Source organism: Grus americana, chromosome 1 (genome assembly GCF_028858705.1).
Source record: "Grus americana isolate bGruAme1 chromosome 1, bGruAme1.mat, whole genome shotgun sequence".
Classification (NCBI taxonomy): Eukaryota; Metazoa; Chordata; class Aves; order Gruiformes; family Gruidae; genus Grus; species Grus americana.
In genome coordinates, this window is record NC_072852.1 from 36,478,800 (window position 1) to 36,492,673 (window position 13,874).

Sequence of the window (13,874 nt, forward strand, 5' to 3'; positions counted from 1 at the left end):
GGCTTCCTTGTAAGGAACCATGAGGTTCAGGGACTCAAAGCCCCAGGTCCCAGCCCCCCTCCCAGCACTGTGGGAGTCCACAAAGGAGAACTATAGGAGAGATGACTTTTCTCCAGTCACCAACATTTACGTCTCAATGAAGCTTGCTAATGCTTGGTTTTGTGGGAAATGGTCTAAATGATTCTTAGCCCCTTACTCAGCATAACAAATACTGCTTTACCAAATCCTTTTTGTTTTTGTCTTTTGGCATCTATCCATCCTTTCTTAACGAATTTTCAGTTCCCAAGCTCTTAAGGGCAGTCACCTTCATCATTTTGTTTGTAGTGCTTTGAACAGAGTACATACCCACATTTGTAAATGTTGCTTTAACACTCAGGACTAACAATCTTTCTACTCAATACACTGGTAATTTAAATAGGCAAAAAAAATCATACAACAAATGGGAGTATTCCTGGTTTAGAAATTTATGGCAAAAAGTCTGATTTGCATAGTAGTTATATTCTAAAGAAAAAATCTTTTCCACAGATCTATTTAGTCATGCGTGCTTATTGCAACAAGAGGAGGTAAGAGAATCAGGGCATCATTCCCCACTTTCCCATTACATGGTCTGACAGAAAAAGCAGTGTGCAGTTGTCTTCCAGAGACAGTTTCCATCTTCTCACTATCACACATGAAAAATACTGTCTGTCACAGGAAAATTAATCCACCATTGTTTTCTTTTTCTCTTGTCTTTTAGCACTTGATGAAGTTAAACTCCAAGGGGAATCTCATAGCTATATGAGTAACTTTACTTGCTACCCATGACAGCTTTGCAGAGCCATAGTAGCTCTGCGTAAATGGATGGACTCTCTTTTAGCTCATGCATTTTCAATGGAATTGGAAAGTAATTTCTGCTTATGAAGCTACCTGCAGGTTCATTGACATGAATTAATGCTATTAGTTACACATGGCTACTCGCAGAAAGGTTGGGTTTACCTTTTTTTTTCTGCCCAACAAGTGATTAGTTATTAAGGGATGGTTTCATATTGCCCTGGGAAACAAAATACATCATTTTTGCACTATTTCTTATAGAATATTGGGTAATGATTTGAAATATAGCAGTTTTACTAAAGAATGTTGACTGTTTTGTACTTCATATATTGTTTTACTGTTGTAGGAAAGTTATTCATCAGAAAAGTAAAGTTTAAAAGGAAATTCATCAGTATTTCCCCTCTTCTGCAAGGTAGAAACTGAGAAAATCAGTGCTGAGATACAACTCTTTGAGGAGGATTTTGCAGTAAAAACTATGCTAATCCTTTCACCATAGGTTCCCTGTGAGGCATAGTTTGTCTACACTTGCAATGCTATAAAATACATGCAGTTATCAGTGGGTGACATGAAATATATCCATAGTTATTGTGAAATACTATGCTAACTAAACTCAGTATCTTTTTGACAAAACTAGGCAGTTAGTACACTTAATTTCCATTGGAATAGTACTACCTGTTTTTCCTGTTAATTACTTGTGAAATCGTGAGTAACTTTTAGAAATGTTATTATTACTATACAGACCTGTCAGATGAAAAGCGATCCTCACTGTGCTAGGTGCTGTACTGATGGCTGGTGAAAGACTGAGACTGCTTCAAAAAACTTACCATTCAGAAGGCAAGATGCATAGAGCGAGGAAAGGAAATCTGATACTAATTAAATTAAAAACATTCATCTAAAACAAGGATGTAAATAGGCTTTCTAAAAGGTAAACATGTTCTTTGAGATATATTCATGTTCTTTCAGTGCATACAAATTATCCAGAAAAATAAGCGAACAGCAAGCATATATACAGCAGTTAAAGTGGAAAATCATTCACATCTACTCTACTTCTGGCTCATTCTCTCTTCTGCTTTGATTCATCCCAAATTTTCACTGTCCTATCCTGCCTGCATTCAGAAATCCACTTCATATAGCCAATGAAAAAGTGAACTGAGAGCTTCTGATGACTGTGATATATTCCTGGGTTAAAGGATTCCTACAAACAGACCTCAGATCTGCACTGCCCTAACTCTGTTCTCTGCACACATACCAGATGCAACTGGTGGAGCTGAAAAAATTAAAAGGCTAAATTGTAACACTCACATTGTAATAACTCCCCAAGACAAATGCTGCTTTATAAAAATGTGTTACTGTTTCTGACTCTCAGTCAGTGAATCTAAATGAAACCCAAACAATCTATGTCAAAGCCGTGTTAGCATACAACAAGCATTCTTCTGTTCTGCTGCACACATGGGCTTAGTCAAAATGAAGACGCAGACTGGAAACATTGAAGGAGAGGCTGATAAACACAACAAGTTCCAGTTCTTTACAAAAACATACCTTCGTGGTGGACAAATGCTCAGCCACTGTGATCTTCAGTTTAAAGAAACGATACTGTTGAGAAAATCTACCAGTTCCTGCTAGGAATTATGACTTATCATCATCTCCCTTTTCTTAATGGTAGCTGGCAAACCTAATTAAGTGATAGCAATCTTGTTTCTTCTGGCACAGCAGGAAAATGCACCTCTGTTCCACAGACAGGTGGAGGTCAGAGCTGGCTCCTCTTAAGGAAGGCTGACCTACGAATTGCCGATACTGCTCTGGCTGCTTATACTACATTGATTTTATGCACTTAGTTTTATTACCCTTATTTCTACTAAAGCTGTGTGATAGGCATGTAAATATGTTCTATGTACAGCCCAAATAAAGCCTATGTCTCTTAGTATACATTGTCATTTATTCTGCCAAATACCGACTTGAAGTTTCTAGCATGCAACTGTAGAGGTAAATATCAATAATGAGCATATCATGTTCATTAATATCATTAATATTTAGTCCACACTATTGTCAGGACTTAGAAACATCCACCTACATTTTTAACAGAATAAAATGAATAGTTAACTCCCATACTTTAATTACGTGAATGATGTAAATAGGTCATTCTTTCTATCTTCATGTTTTCTTCTCATGTGGAAGAGCTTAAATGATTTGATAACATGGACATTTATAGTAATATGGACATAGTATAATAATGAAAGTATAGTCGTTTGCAAAACATTACATAGGTCTGCAAATGTCAATGAGATGAAGTTCATCTTTTCTAAAATGGAATCATAATTTTCACCTTCTCAGGCTTAATATTAGGTAAAGTTCACACAAAGTAAGTAGCTTTGGCCAAGTTCTAAACAATGTCTTTATTCAGCAATAGTTTATTCTGAGGTAAGAGCAGCTCTTTATGGCATTTCACTGAAATCACAGTCTACTGATAGACAAAAGGGACCCATACTCACATCTTCATTTATTTCTGAATTTCACTGTATTTATATCAGCAATGCACTTACCATTTCTAACTTTCCATTAGCCAAAAGCCAACTTGTTTTGTTAAGCATCTAAAAACAACTGCTTAGAACTTTATCTTTTCTCTCTAAATTTTTATGTAATTCCATTTACCGATTGCATGTGTGGAAAGTGAAGAAATTTAGTTTAAACATATATCGTTATTCTCTCCCCAAGGTTTCTCAGAGATTCTAAAATATCTATGTGTTTGGAGAAAGAATTGTTGCCAGTGAATTACAGGTAGCATGTTATTAAATTGTAAGTTTTATATTAAGAGCTGGCTTACACTTATTAGAACTAAATGTTCCATGGCAAAAAGATGTTAGTGCTTCTGATGGGAAAGCTGTACAGGGGATGAAAAACTCGACTAGAGATTTGCAAAGAAAATGTACATTAGTAGTTGATGGAGATATATCTGGTTGTTTGTCGGAGTGAAAGAAACCAAATCATCTGAGAAGCTGAAAAGATATGTTTCCAGAAAACAAGGAGACATGCAGTGTTGGAAACTTTCTTATCCTCCAAGCACTGTTGGTTGTATTACTATTTTTATTTTACTTATTAAGTTTCCTTGACTCACCTAGATGAAGAGAGAATCTGGCATTTCAAAGGTTCATTAGTGGTACCTTACCTGCAATTGACTTGTAAGAGTTTCAAAGAATTGAAAACACATCTCACAGACATTTGTGAACTTTGTAGTCAATAGTTTCCTGAGCAGAGGTCTACCTGATAACTGACTATTCATTTTATGCAACCATTCTCTGGACCTGAGAGGAAAGTCATTGTAGGATTCTTATGATGATAAAATAAACTGAAAACAAACCATGAAAAATAGCAACGGGTGAAACAGAGGTGTAAGGATGAAAAAACATAAACATTATCCTCAATACATTTAAGATAGATGAAATATTTGCAAATGTCAGATAAAAAATATTCCTATTTGCATGGTATTACTGTATGGGTTTAGTTGTTCTTCTAAGGAAAATATTTAGACCTTGATTCCGAATGATTTAGGTAACACGTTGTTTTTCCAAATCTAAAAAATGTTACCCCTAAAACCCCAAAAGGATTCTTTCTACTAATGTTCAGCTGATATTAAGCTACATAGTACCTAGAGCCAGTGGGCATTTGCATTTTGACAGTAAAATGTCCTTAGGGAGGTAAACTTCTGTTTCCAAATATGCATGTCCATGCTCTCTAAATTTGATAGTTAGTAATAAGAAAGGCCTTGGGCATTGTGAATAACTATATGTGCATAGAAATCCACTGTGCTTATGATGAGAGTCCTATTATGCTTGCAAAGCAAAAATTTACATTTTTCAAGCAAGCTGCTCATGCAAAGACCAATTATGCAGCACAGTGGATTAAATCCATCTGGCCTGTGTCCTTCTTTTCAAACTGGGGGCCTAGCCCCAAGGTTATGAGTAATGTTACCACAAGTGCAGTGTAGCCAGGCATCTTTCTCTCACTGACTTCCTATTTATATCTTGTTACTAAGAGTTTTAGCGTAAGTATTTAGAGTAAAATGTTTAGTTTCAGCATGGGCAGGGGATACTGTTGGAACGGGATAGATTCCTGTTGTGTTTCTTCAGAACAACTAGTAAAGCAGTGACTGAAAGACAGAAATATTGGGAAAAAAAATACAGTTTCAAGTGCTCTCAAATGTGAAAAAGATTTTTGTTGGAGATATTCCAATTACAGTTAAATATTCTTACTATATTTTTTGAGAAATGTCCAGTGGACATATCCACTGCCAGAAGACACTTACGGAGCAGCAATTCTATGTAGCTAGAGGCTTCACCTCAGAGGTAAACATCTCAGCTACATCTAAATTGCTGAGTTGGTTAAACCCCTCTTTTCAACTCTTTTGATGTCTGACACATTGCTCTCTTCTGTCTGTCTTTCTGAGATGCTCAGAAATACCAGTGGCTAGCATTTCAACAACTTTTTGCTAATCCAGCCTACAGTGCTAAATTCTGTGGAATAAATATTTCATTGATATTACTGCAAGTCAAAAAAAAGACTGGAGGATAGACTAGCTGGAGAACATGGGAAAAAGTTTAGATCTTTCTCTGTTTCTGCTTTATTTTATATTCCACTGAGAAATTCAGTCCATTAAACTAAGGAAATTCACAATTAAGATTAAATAGTGACATATCCTCTTGAGTATATATTTTCCTTTATCCTTCCCCCAACAATAACAGTTGGCATATGAATGATATTTTCTACCTTCAGAGTGATCTAGGGTGAATTATTTAATGCAAGTTAAACTGTGAATCTTGCTTAACTACACTTTTCAAACCTCAATCTCCATAATTTGCACCAAATAGATGACCTTTATTATGGAGCAAAGAACTAATATTGGCATCCTTTTGAAAAGTTGCATACCACTGAGACTTCACTATCATGGCAAAAATGCTATAAAAGTAAACATAAATAATGCAAAATATATTGGTCAAAATCTGATCTAATTTCACGAAATGATTCTTTACTGTACAAATCGTCCTCTAAAAGTCAGAGAGAGACTACCATTCAATGCAAAGCTATCATAACCTGGTGTCTAAATTAATATTTTGTAAATAAAAATAATAAAACCACCACAACAATCCCTTCTCCCTAAAAACCCCAACCAAACCTCAAGCAAAATGAAGAGAATAGATTTTATGATGCATAATTCTCATTTTCTACTCACTTGTGAACTCATAAGACTCATTAATTCACAAGTAGTCAGCCATCAGCCAATCATTATAGAGAATTTAAAAATTGTGGTTTATATGTAGTTTTGGTTTTACTTGTGTTAACAGCTACATTAACAGTTAAAAATACTTAACTGACATTTGCAAAATTATCAGAGTGCTTAAAAAACTATGCTTAATACCATTTTCAGTTTAGAAATAGCAATAAAAAAGATCCTGTAGCACAGTAAGATTGGAGGCTGGATTCCCATAACCTCACATTGTCTGTAAATGAAGGAGGTGATGTTACTAATGAGCCAAAGAAGCAGCTCAAAAAAAGCTTTGTAGTGTCTACAGACGAATACAAGAAGAGTTTAGAAAAGTGAGGGAAAAATCTTATTCCTGAATTCTTTTGTCTCATTTATAGGCTGGCAGTGGAGATACCCAAACTCCACAGGAAATTCAGTTTAGTCTTTTTGCCTTAGTTTTTAGTGAAATGAGTTATACAATCATACAATCCATACATGTCTGCCAATTTCTATGTTAATCCTTCTAATAAATGTAATGGCTTAAAATATGTTCAAGTCAAAAATAAACATTTATAGTAAATTTCTCACTACATCTTTATCTCCCCTCTGGATCTGATGATAATGCTTGGCTTTTTAACAGTAGATATGAAAGTGTGTTGCAAAGGAGGTTACTTTTGTTTCTATAGCATCATAGATCAAAGCTTGAAAGGTCATCTAGCCCAGTCTGCAGATCCAAGGCAGAATCAGCTATAACTAACCCACCCCAGACACATATTCATCTAATCTGTTCTAAAAAATCTTCAGTGATGGAGAGTCCATGCCTACCCAGACAATCTACTTTATTGCAGATCTGTCTTCAAAGTTGTCACTCTTTTTAAATGCCTCCCACAGTCATCTTTGATGAACTCCAAGTCCATTACTCCTTACTCTGTCCCCAGTGAAAAAAAAAAAAAAAAAAAAGATTTTATTCCCTTCCTCTTGCAGCTCCCCTTTACACATTAGAAGGCTCTTACCATACCTCACCTCAGTCTTTTTCTGTCTAGACTAAGTAACTCCAATTTTTCCAGTGATTCCCATTGATCATCTCTGTTACTCTCCTCTAGACTGTCTCCAAATGGAAAACATCTCTCTTTAAGCACAGTCTCTTAAAACTGAGCTTCCAGCTACAGCCCTAATTCCAATGGGTAGAATGAACAGAGTATCTAATATGTTTCACAGACATTTCTTCTATTCATACATTTGTACATGATGATTACTTCTTTAGAAAGATCACATCATTAACTAAATGTTATTAACTAAATATTTTAAACCATATATAGATCTTTTACTGGTCTGCTGGAAAGGAGAAACCTGTTGAAGTAGAAATCTGATCTTGTCTGCCACTGTGTGTGTTAGGTTTAAGTGTAGGTTGTACTTCCTCGTTTCCCTTCAGGCGTTATATATTCAAAAGTGAACATAAACTAAATCACAGGAGAACACTGAAGATGAGACTAGCTGAAAATTAAAGAATATTTGATTCAACAATTAAATTATTGCCTTAACTGTCATTAATAAACTCATTAATAAATAGAGTTACTTTACCAGATTGATGCAGAGTTCTAACCAGTTTTGCTTCTCCAGAGGGAAACCAGTTGAATGTAAACATTGGGGGTTTAAGGGCCAGTAGACAAGCCAGTAGGTATTGGGGGGAGATGAATCTGGTAGGTTTTTGGGTCTAACAGAGTTCTTTAATCCCACCTGGCTAGACCTTTTCATCCTCGTGTCCAGCTACTAGTGAGGTGTGCACATGCACACATACACATGCATGTGCAACGGGTCACACCAATCAACAGGGAGAGAGCAGTGCCTTTGCCAGTAACCATATGAATACACTTTAATGTGAACATCACAAGACAGCCTAGTGCATGTGCAGCTGCTCTGATATCTGGTCTCCCCAGTAGCTGCCTCCAGACCATCATCTCTCAATTTGGTGGCCCCTAGACCTCTAAGACTTTTGCACCCATGGTCCCTTGTCTGCAAGGCTACCTAATGTTCACATAGGCTCAGAACAGAGAGGGTGCTCGCACAGAGATAAGGTTTAATAACATAGGATAAAATGAAATAATTAGATGCTGGGTTGGTCAGACAAACTTACTGACCACCAGCCTGCCTACACATACCCATCCAGTTTAATTCCTTTTCCCTTCATTTTCCCAAACTCTTTTTCCTCCGATTCACCTTGATCTTTCCTTTTCCTTACCTTTGGTCTTTCCCCCCAAACATCTTGTAATAAATTATTCACATTTCTCCTTAAATCCTTTAAAGCATCCCATAATAAGCTTTATATGATCCCCAAAAATTCTTTCTACTCTGTCCCAAAAATTATCTTGCCCATGTTTTCGAAAATAAGTCCTATACTCCTTTAGGCAATAGCCCCTCTTAGTTTACATGGCAATCAGGGGACAAAGTTCTCCTGAGTCATCTTGGTGGGTTTCACACCATGACAGTGGTCTAATCATTCTCTTCTGAAGGCTTCAGGTGCTGCTGGTGCATAATGCACCATTCTCACTGAATCCATTAGTAAGGTTCTTCTGTTGCCTTTGCGCCTCTTATCCTTACCTTCCTGGATAATTTGCTTAGACTTTAGTCAGATAACCTAACAGTACACACCCAAATCCCTTCTCCATCACTGGTGTTGGATTTCAGCTCTTTCTCAAGATGTACATAAGCTAGTAGACTTTTTCCTCATTGAAATACTTTATTTATGTAAATGGACTTCAACAGGAAAAAATTAGGATTTGAGATTTTTTTCCCAAACAGAACATACATATATGTACATACTTATATACATAAGGAGAAACTACATTCACAATTTTAACTTCTCAGGCAATGTACCTTGTCTAAACTTCTTGTCCTCTTTTATTTTAAGAGCCCATGTTACAAACTGCTGAAAATAAAAAAAAATAAATAATATTGGTAAATCTTAACAGTTATCAATAACACAAAATTTGTACCTAATTATTTCATGCTGAAAGTATATTTTAATTCTTTATTAAGTGGGATGAAATAAATTTAATTCTGTCTGAAATAGCTACTTTCTGCAAAAATATCTGATGTGCTCTTGATTCTTACACAATCAATTATAAGTAAATTAATATTATGTAAAATTTAATGAAACTGAAGAACACACAGGACATGATGCAAATGTATACTTAGAATGCTACAACCTGTGAAACTTAGCAAACATTAATATTTTCCTTTGATGTGATATAAAACTAAAAAATATCCCATGTCCACAGATTATCAATTTCTTTTTAATATGTTCAGATCAAATAAATTTAAATAACTAAGACTTAAAGTTTAATCAACAATAAAAATAACTTGAAGGGGGCTAGGGCTCAAAGCCAAACAAGCACACTCAAATCAAAATTAGAGCAATCCTGTCTCAATTGGGAATTTTGCATGTGTTCATATTTGGTCTATTCTATAATTCTTAGGTATACCTATATGTAAATACCTATAGCTAAATGGGGCTGGACCATCTCACCTGCAGTGAGTAGAAGAGTAAGTTTCTTTTCACTCCCTTCACAGCTGATAAAGGGAAACTTGGCTTACAGAACTGTAGAGGGCAATTGAATTCATGTTGCTATGATTATCTCAGGTCAAACTACCTGCTCTTTGGAGGTGTTTGTTTCTTCCCACTGACTATAAAATTAACCAAAGAGGTAAGCCAGACCTCTCTATTCATCTGCTTCTCTAGCTGATAGACACATAGGTTAGTACAAGTGAATGGCATTCAGTGAAACAGAAAAATACAATTTCTGACACACTCTTGTAGAGCAGGAATTTGACAAAAAAAGCTGTATTCTCTCTTCCAAATCATAGAATCATAGATGGTTTGGGTTGGAAGGGACCTCGAAGATCATCTAGTTCCAACCCCCCTGCCATGGCCAGGGACATCCTCCACTAGACCACGTTGCCCAAAGCCCCATCCAACCTGGCCTTAAACACTGCCAGGAATGGGGCATCCACAGCTTCTCTGGGCAACCTGTTCCAGTGCCTCACCACTCTCACAGTCAAGAATTTCTTCCTAATATCTAATCTAACTCTACCCTCCTTCAGTTTAAATGTGCCATAATCATTGGCTAGCTCTCCTTTTTCCCTAAATGATGAAGATGATAATAAAGATGAATTACAATGAGGAGATGTGCATTATATAACTACATTATAATGAAGATGTAATTAAGTATATCTGAGGAGCATATTTTGTTCTTGTGTTTGCTTCTTGAAGTTTGACTCTTTATGCTGCTGTGCACTTTTAAAGCTTTTTCTTTACAGTCACAAATTTAAGAAACTTTTTCTTGTCTTGAAAGCTGAGCTGCTCATATTTCTAAGAGCTGGCCCTGTAATGCAGGTAGTAATATTTCCAAACCCACAACCAATAGGATTTTCATTTGCTATTTTATTTGCTTTCTTAGATCTTAAAGTCATTAAGCTCTAGCAGGCCAGAGGTCACAATGCCAGAGGCAAAATAATAGATGAACATGCAATGAAATATTGATGTTAAAACATCCCCAAGACAGCTGCCAAGATTAGGAATCCATTCTTTTTTAATTTCTCATGTCTATTGATGATAAGATATTTTTATGTATTTCTATTGAAAATATTAAAATAATCTCCATTTTGTCAGGTGCTAACAAAACCTGTTCTTATAAGATTCATTGTTCATTATAGGAGCACTGCCTTCTATAAGAATCACGTTTTAGAAATCAATTACAACAAATGTATTTTTAGAGCGAGTCTCAATTTGACAGATTACTTTTGAACATCGCCATACATGAACTCTCTGCATTATGCAAAATACATCTTAATTTTTTAGCTAGGATTGAATTTCAATCCTTGGAGATACACATATTTCTTTGTTTACTGGCAAGTATCCAAATTTATGTGTTTAGAAACATTCCCAAGTTTCCCCAACCCTTGAAACAACTCTGAATCTGAATTTGTAACCACTGCAGTCTCATAAGTCCAAAGCTGGAAGTTCTGTGCTCCAGTCTGAGGACTCAAACACTGAACCTTGACTCAGGTTTCCTGTCCCCACACCTCCCATCTCTTCCTTTCCCAGAAAATCCAGAGATCTTCTTTCAGAATTTGGAATAAATATCCTTTAACACTTTCTAGACACTGTGTAGTAAATGTGATGGCATTTGCAAGCTTGTTTGAAATTATAATTCAGTTATAAATTCATAGCATAATCAAAACTTATTTTTGAGAGAATTTAAGTTTAAATTTCAAAGCCTCTCTCAAAGGGTGTGCTTAAAAACGGTCATGCTGAGACTGTTTAACACAAACTAATGGCCCTGTCCCTGTTATGTGCTTACTCTTTGTTGCAGAATTTTATTTTTCAGACAGAACTTTAATGTATTTCCAAAAGATTAAAAACCAGATCTACATGCAGCTCATTAATTCTGGCAGTTAATTAAAAATATTAATTATAAATATTTATTTTGTGCTGCATGCAGTTCATTGAAATTCAATGGTACTATTAAATGGTTGACACTAATCACCTGGAATTCTCACTTCCACATGCTAATGGCAGCATTTCTCCTTGTAAGCCCAGGGATATTGAAGTTTAGTGATATGAACATGTATTTGTGAAATAGCAGAAAAATAAAAGATACTTACCTGAGAATCACAATATGTAATTGTACCACCATTCAGGATCAGGACCAAATATTCCATAACATTTTATAGTTAGCAGTGACAGCAGGATAAACTCAGTGTTTTTTGTACTTGATTTGTTATTTAGATCACTTGGATGTGTTTTATATTGTTATTTACAAAAACTCGGTATTCTCTCAGTTGTTCATATGCCTTCAGATCACTCCTCAATAACAGTTTCACCTTTGGCTGATTGATTCAAGGAATTTTGAATCACATATTAATTACATATTCAAGCAATGAAATGTTTTTTTCAGAGGGTAATGATTTTTCATTTTAAGTTGAGTGAAATCTATAGCTCTGAGAGCTAATGGAAATTTAGCAAGGCTTAATAAAATGCATTCATGGTTTGCCAATGTAGCCTTTATACTTAAAGCAAAGAAATTACATGGTTAGGTCTCTTTATAACTGCAGTCATAAGTTACTAATCTTTAAAGTAAGCCTTGTAGCTATACAATTATGGATGATGTTGTTTAGGATAAAAGAACAAAGGGGAAAGAGATGCTTTGATTTCCAGATAATAGTAATTATAGAGTTTTATCTTCTTATTTTTCTTTCCACTCCATTTTTTTACTGTAGGTTTCTCTTATTCTGTAAAGACCTCAGGGGGTAAAATTTCAGCCGCCGGGGTTCAGCAAATTTCTCTGTTTAAACAAAAGATGGGAAGTGTAATTTCCAGCTGTTAGCCAGAACTCATGAGAGTTTGAAGTACTTGCCCCAGAGAAGCAGGCACTTACAATCAGACTTAATAAGAAGGAAAAGAAAGAAAAAGAAAAAAAAAGAAAGAAAAAAGGAAAAAAGGAAAAAAGAAAAAAAGAAAAAAAGAAAAAAAAAAAAAGGAAAAAAAAAGAGGAAAAATGCCAAACCCTCATGAGTTTTATTTTAGTTTTTCAAATGTAATACAACAAACAAATCAAGAAAAATGTTATTTGCAGAAGGTATTAAATCATTCTATATTACTGCATCCTTCTTTGGGCAGGTAGAAGGTTCACATGTATAGGAAGGGCTGGGATTTGATAGGATCATCAACTTTTTTTGAAACCTCAACTCCACGCTACAATATCTTAGAGAGAGGAAGTTGTCTGGAGATGGGCTTTGTCATATACATGGGCTGGGTATCAATGTTATCCTCATGCAGCATGGAAAAAAAAATCTTCTATTCTTCTATCAGCTTTTGCTGATCCCTGCAATCTATGCAAAGTATGAAATATCCAGTTTTTACTGGGTAAAATATAGGTGATAATAAAAATAGTGTAAAAATAACAACAGATGTGTATGCATATGTCTCTCATCAAGATTATAATCTCAAAAAGTTTATACACTAAATTAAAAAGTTTATTTAATCTTCCTATACTGATCTTATTGCTAAGTTAAATAAACAATTTATTAATATATTTCCTCATCACACCCACATAACTCCTTTTTGTGTGAAATCATCCTCCCTTCTCTCAGTTTCAGTGACACATTTAATTTTTCTTGGCTACTCTAAGAAATCTTCAAGGAGAAGAGACTTTTTTCTCCTGTGCAATCATATTTATTTTTGTTTTGGACAGGTTTCTCTTACTTGATGTTGACAACCTGTGTTTTTTCTGTGCCTTTTTTGTTGGAATCTAAGTGAACTATTTTTAAAAATGCAATTTACTATAATCTGTTCAAATAAGCACTGAAAATATGCTAATGAGTTCTGAGCATGGATTTTGCATAAACAACTCATATTGTATGCACTTTTTATTTATATTTTTATTCCTAATCTTAGAATCACTCAGCTGATATGACTGGAAAAGACCTCTTGGGTCATCTGTTTCAATCTTTTTGTACCTAGCAGACTTTTTTTCACTGCTAGTCTGTCTCCTGGAGGTGTATGTGTGTGTCAACACGTGCACATATATATATATACAAGTATATATATTCCTAAAATTTAATGTAATCCTCTGTCAAGCAATTGCAGCAACTATACCTCAACTTTCTATCTGGGTATCATTTCATTAGCTAGTTTTTCTTAATGCTAAAAAAGCAAAAATCAGATGCAGGGTTTTTTTCAGTTTGAAGTCCAGTTATGGTCTTTCATGTACTGTATATATTCTACCTATCTCCTTTGAAAAATGATGTTTAAAACAGGATTCTAAGA